This window comes from Podarcis erhardii (assembly GCF_964252035.2).
Source record: "Podarcis erhardii genome assembly, chromosome: 12".
NCBI lineage: Eukaryota > Metazoa > Chordata > Lepidosauria > Squamata > Lacertidae > Podarcis > Podarcis erhardii.
In genome coordinates, this window is record NC_138513.1 from 3171931 (window position 1) to 3178762 (window position 6832).

Here is a 6832-nt window from a genome sequence, read left to right on the forward strand (position 1 = left end):
CCTGATGTGGGCGTTGCCAAGCCTGACTCCTCTCCTCCCGCTGGAGATGAGAACACTGGTCCCGACTCCTGGGACTCCCCACTGCGCTCTGGTGGAGAAGCTGGTCCTGATTTCCAACTGCTGCTCAGGGACTCCCCGCTGGCCCCTCCCTCCTGGGGCTTCCCCCCTGGAACCCCCCTCGCTCTGGCCATCAGTGCTCCCTTCTGTGAGTCCTCCGATTCGCTAGAGAGGCTTGTGGATTGACTCTGCCCACTGTCACTGCCTGCTCCCCCTTCGTACTCCTCCTCCTCACTTTCCATTTGCTCACTCTGCTTTGCCTCTGCTCCTGAACCCCTGACAGCAGCCATAATCCCTTCACCATCCCAGCACATCTACAGGAGTCCTGCCCAGTTATGGCTATGCCAACCCTGATGGTCCTAGACAGAAGACCATCAAGATCACAAAGAACTTGCATATGGGAGTGGATTCAGCATGGACTGGAACAAAAGACAATGATCAGATCTTCCCTCTGGGGGCAGGAAACTGCAAACTCCCCTTTGTCTCCTGGAAGTGACTCAGGGGGAGGGGGAGAGAAGGGAACCAGCCAGGTGACAGGACACTCAGGTTACCACTGCAACTCCTCCCTCAACCCCTCCTTTCTGTGATGTATGCATGATGTTTCTGGGGGTGGGCTTGACCTAGAGGAGGGGAATTTCAAAAGTGTTTATAAGGTCTTGCACACCATTTTTCTGTGTCTTTCCTCTCACCTGCAAGTGAGGGGAGCACCCTGTTGCAACAGTCAATAAAGGCCAAGCCTACAGGCTGCTGATTTGCTCCAATTTACTCTGGTTGGTGTCTTTACTTTTTGTCCAAGGGAGCCCTCGGATTTTTCCGGTAACAATTATTTAGCAGCAATTCTTACATTGCAGGTTGGTCTAGATGGCTCACTAGGGTCCTTTTCAACTTGACAATTCTATGAGCCTATAGTCGGTGGAAGAAGATTGGGAAAAAATTAAAGTATATCTTCAAAAATATTGTAAAATTAAGGAATGTTAGAAAGATGTTGGGAAAAGAAAGTTAGGTGGTTTTGGTAGAAATGATATAAAGGATTAAGTAAAAATGATTTGATGAAATTGATGAAAGAGAAGATGTTAAAATATAACATACTAAATTAAATTACTTAAAGGAAAAATAGGTTGGAAGGATTTGCTGAAACAACGATTTGAACTAGAATACAAAACTGGGAGGTGTGAGGAGGTCAAGGAAAGAAGTAAAGGAAGAAAGTTATATAAAGGTTTAATTTGTTCTTTTTCTTTTTTAAGAGAATGTATTTTTATTTCTTATTTTTTCTTTGTTGTTGTTGTCCTTTTTTGTATTTGGTATTGTTTTTCTTTTCTTTTTGTAACCTTTAAACTTTGAATAAATATTATTTATTTTTAAAAAAGACAATTCTATGAGCCTATAAATAGCAGCTGCATCTAGAGTTATGTCATTGGGTGCCATCTAATTTTGGAAGTTAAGCAGGGTCAGGCCTGGATGGGAGACTACCTGGAAATGTCATGTATGGTGGGATTCTTGCTTTTGCTCCCATAAATTGTCACTTCGACTTTCCCATCTCAGAGCTCAGGAACCATCTCTTTTTTTTCCAAAATCCAAAGACTCTTCTGACACCTTAAAAGGGAGATTTGATGCAGATTTTCATATGCATGAATTTCCCATTCTGTGTAACTGGCTGCAATTTCAGGGGGAATTGTGACACAGGAGAGAGAGAGCATTTCCCAGCCCCCTTTGCACCCAATGTGCCTTTCAAGGCAAAAGCCCATGGACTTTGCTAAAGAGGAGGGGAGTCCCCGGTCTGAGTTGCACAAGGGGAAATGCCAAAATGCCTACCGCACCCAGTATTCCCAGGCGGTCTCCCATCCAAGTACTAACCAGGCCCGACCCTGCTTAACTTCCGAGATCGGACGGGATCGGGTGCATTCAGGGTGGTGTGGCTGTAGGCGGCAGAAGAGCTTTCAATGGCCCTTTTCTGGTCCCGACTCCGCCTTGGCAAGAGTTCGCATCCCGCCCAGCTCTTCTTTCCTCCTCCTGCTGCCTCCCGGTGCTGCCTGCCTGCCTGCCTGCCTGGGGAGAAACGCATCCCCTTTGCTTTCTCTCCTTTTCTCCTTCCAAATCTTGCAGGCAGGAAATCTGGGGGCTTTGCAGCAACGGAATGCCTTTCCTCCGGAATTGCAACCGTGCAAGAGCTGCAAAAAACCGCTTTATATTTTATTTTATTTTATTTTATTTTATTTTATTTTATTTTATTTTATTTTATTTTATTTTATTTTATTTTATATTTTATTTTATTTTATTTTATTTTATTTTATTTTATTTTATTTTATTTTATTTTATTTTATTTTATTTTATTTTATTTTATTTTATTTTGCACTCTGCTAAATCCCAGAACTTGCCCTGGGTTGCAGCAGTCAGAGAGGCAGAACGAGCCTGTGCTCTCCTCGCTCCTGCCGGCAGGTGGCGCTGCGCAGCCATCCCTTAGAAAAGAACGGCGCGCGGGCGAGACGGCAACCAGATAAATAAGCGGCGGTGAGCGCGGCCTACTCGCGCATGCGCACCCCTCCCGGAGCAGCTCTGCGGCTCTCCTCCCGGAGCGGGGCGAAGAATATGCGCGGGCGGGCACAATCGCCTCGCTGCCCGCAGGGAGTTGGGCTGCTTTGGTGCCGTTCTGACCTCCCGCCCGCAGGTGGCGCTGTACGGAGAGAGCTCTCTCTTGAAAAAAAAGGGGGACACCGGATGTGACGTCAGACCAGCTGAGAACTTCCGCCTCCTCCTTCGGAAAGGAAGGGGAGGGTTCCCAAAACAACATGGCTGCTTTGCAAATCTTGGAGCCTGGGAGGTGTGGGCTGGGTGGGCAGGTCCTCAGATGTATTTGTTTGCTCGGTTTCATTAAAATAATAAAGATTGCATTTAATCATGTATTTAAAATTAATTTATTCAGTTAATTAATTAATTAATTAATTATTCAAAATAATTTATTCAAAAGGTAAATATTGCAGTTATCAAAGTGACCCCCGGGTATAGGACGGTATATAAATTCAATAAATGAAATAAAATAAAAATAGTATTGCAACTAATAAAATGAAACATCAACATGGTTTACAACTGTTCCAGCACATACTGAAATAGGAGTCAAGTTTGGGGTCCCTGCAAGGGGTTCAGCTTCGTAAGGAAGGCTGGACCTTCGGAAAGAGGCTCAAACCGGTCAGGAAATAAACACAGACCAGACCAGGGATTTTCAGAAAGCAAAGTGTCTGGAAGCCTGATCCTTTATCAAAATTATATGCAAAACTGTTGGAAACAGGGTTCCCACTCACATAGCAGGCGACCAAGAGAGAACCCCGAACAAATGAGAATTTAAACTTATATACCTTTTAATTTCCATACAGAACAATGGTAACAGAAGAAGTCACACAAGGTGCGGTGAGAGGATTAGAGCAGGTGAGTGGGGTGTCGGAAGGGGTTGAACTGTTTTAATGGTGGTGGTGTTACTTGCGATTGTTGGGCATAAAAGGTTTTGGGCTGGTTTCTCTTTCCAGAGGTGTTGGCTAATGGGTTTGTTTTTCCTTTATTTACAGGAAAACTAGGGGCTGTCCGATAAGGAGAGGCAGGATTTTGGGAGTTGCTTATCAGTGCGGGTGTGTTGCCTTATTCTGCATTTTCCCTTTATTTAAATAAAACTATCTGAGGTTGTATTTGTGTGTATGTGTGTCCATTTGCAGACTCATTAGGCAGTTGTCGGCAGTACAAAGTCAATTTTACACTTTAGATACATAGTGATACAAAGTTTAGATACGTATACAAAAGTATAAAACGAATAAGAAAATAGGAAGGAAATTGATACAAAGATTGAACTCCAGTTACCAACATTTTCAAGGTACAATTCAGTTAAAAGGGCAACGTTTTAAAGGAAAGGAAATAGGCATACCACACAGGGTTCATAAATTTATTTCGGAATCCCCTCTCTGGTCATGGATTCTCTTAAAACACATACAAACACACAACACCCCGAACAAACTTTGAAACAAATTATTATAATTTGTATTGTGTATTATCATTATGTATTATAATTTGCTTTCCTTGCCCAGGTACTCAAAGCGTTCTGCAAGCCATAATGTTGTGACACATTATTGTGTTGTCTGCAGTGTGTCGTGCAAATGCTCCCCACATTCCTCCCGGGGCTGGAAAGGGATTGGTTTAACCTCTGGTTTGCTAGTAAAACTGAATCACTGTGTCGCGAAATGATGCAAGTCTGAAAAGTGTGTCACCATCATGAAAAGTTTGGAAAGCTCTGCTGTGGGATGTTGCCATGTGTACTGATTAATTTATTTTAATGAAATTTGTGAGTGAGAAAGAGCCTGAAGTTTGCTCAGGGAACGAAAAAGAGAGAGATCTGCAGAGTTTGGGGAGCAGAATATTAATACGGAACAACCCAAAAATAAATCCACATATAAATACTTGAAAACCAACGATGCACGGATCCTCCAGGCACTGATCAACGATGCAAGCTGGTTGAAATTCACCTTTGGCAGCCCGTTGACAGAAGCTGCATGGATATTCATGGACTGAAGCTGGTGGGCTTGTCTGTTCTGTCTGCATGTCTGTCATCCTGCCTTTTTTGTGTGACTCGGGGTGTGAAAAGGTGTGTTTGTTTCAGATGTGGCTGGGTGCATTCAGGTCGGATGGGGTGGAGGTTGCCCAGGAAATACCGTATTTTCGCTCTATAGGACGCACCCGACCATAGGACGCACCTTGTTTTAGAGGGGAAGAACAACAACAACAACAACAAATCTCCCCCTCTCTGCTCAGCACCCCTTCAGCGAAGCGGCAGGAGAAACGGAGCCCCTTCCATTTCTCCTCCCGCTTGGCTGAAGGGGCGCTGCGCAGCTCTCCCTCTCTGCTGAAGCCAGGAGAGTCTTGCTCTCCCGGCTTCAGCAAAAGGAACCCGAAGCCTCCGGAGCGCTCTGGAGGCTTCAGGCGGCTATCGTCATTCCTCGTCGGTGCGCACTGACCCCTCTCACTCTCCAGGCTTCAGCGAAAGCAACGCGAAGCCTCTGGAGCGCGGAAGGAGCGCTCCCTTTGCGCTTCGGAAGCTTCGCGTTGCTATCGCTGAAGCCAAGGAGCCTGCATTCGCTCCATAGGATGCACACGCATTTCCCCTTAATTTTTGGAGGGGAAAAAGTGCATCCTATAGAGCGAAAAATACGGTAGTACTTCTGTCTTGCCAGGATTAGACCTCAGTCTGTTGACCATCATCCAGCCTGCAACCACCTCCCAACACTTACACAGGACATTGCCCGCCTTCACTGGTTCTGATTTTAAAAAGAGGCAGAGTTTCACTAGAGGCCACCAGGGATCTCCTGCCTCAAACTGTGCCAGCCATTCATTATAGGAACAACTGTTTAGAAACAGGCGTCTGAGTTTTGATTCTGACTTTCCTCTTCCCTCCTTGGCCTGTTTTCCTTGTGTATCGTGTGGCTTCTTTAAAAAATTGCAAGCCTGTGGGTAGGGAGTGTCTTTTTTTGATTGTATCTAAACCACTCTGGGTTTAAACCAGATGATGTCATGTGTTAACTTTAAAAAAAATAGTGTAAAATCAAATTACAGGCTAAAAAAATAAAAAATCTAAGCTAACAAATTTAAGAATATAATTTGCCTATTTGAACAAGTGGGACAATCAAATAGCTATTGTCTGATTTAAGGAACTTATTTCACGGCTTCTGGTTGCAAGAAGAACTTCTTTGGCCCATTTGAGTGCTGACTGCTGCAGAGAAAATAATTCACAAATTTCGCATTTCTAAGGGTAAGGGAAACCCAGAACACTTCTACACGCTTTGATGGGATTCCATTTCTTACGTGTCAAATTCAGATGTATAAAAACCCCTCTTCCCCCACCAAAACAATAAATTTGGCCATTGTTCCAGGAAAAACTTTCTGGCAGTGATGGCAGTGATTGACAAGGGAACGGACCCACTCAGAAGATGGTGGAATCTCGCTGGAAGTTTTTCGACAGAGGTTGGATTGCCAGGGATTCTTCAGCTATGATTCCTGCATTGCTAGGGGTCAGGCTAGATGACTTTGGGGGTCCCCCTTCCAACTCTTCCATTCTATGAGCCCATGATTTGTTTTGCTGCTTTTTCTACATCTTCCCTCTGTTTTGAAAACACAACCTTTGACTTTATGAAGCCTTTTTTTTTTTACCTGACCCTTGCAAAGCACAATCAGATGCTTTAGATAGCAATGGGTTTTTTGTACATTGAGTATCTATCATCAGTCTTTTTCTCAGGGTTGGAAAATCTGGCCAAAGTCAAAGCACTCTTAAGGAGCTGGGTTCGGGAGGGCTTGATTTGGGGTGATAAGTTCTGGAAATTAGACTAACAAGAGAGATATCATACATCACTTGATATCCAGGCATCAGAATCTGGCTTGATCGCTTGAAGCCAAATGTGTCTCCACTAGAAAGTGTGGCTCCCAGATGTTTTGCTCTACAACTCCCATCAGCTGGCTGGGTGCTGAGGGGAATCGTAATCCCAATTGCCTGTCTGGCTGGGGGAGTTGATGGGAGTTTGAGTCCCAAAACCTTGGAGGGCACCAAGTTGGGGAACCAGCTGCGTCGTTGACAAAAAGCAGGAGAACATGGGTTTGTTTATTTATTAAGTAATAGACTTCTAAAGAAACTCATCAGTGATTAAAAAAATATCCTTAAAATAAGAGAAAGGGGTGTGGGGACACAGTTAAGCATCTTTTAAAATATCATTTTAAAATAATCAAATGTTGCCAGGAAAGTCTTTTCCAA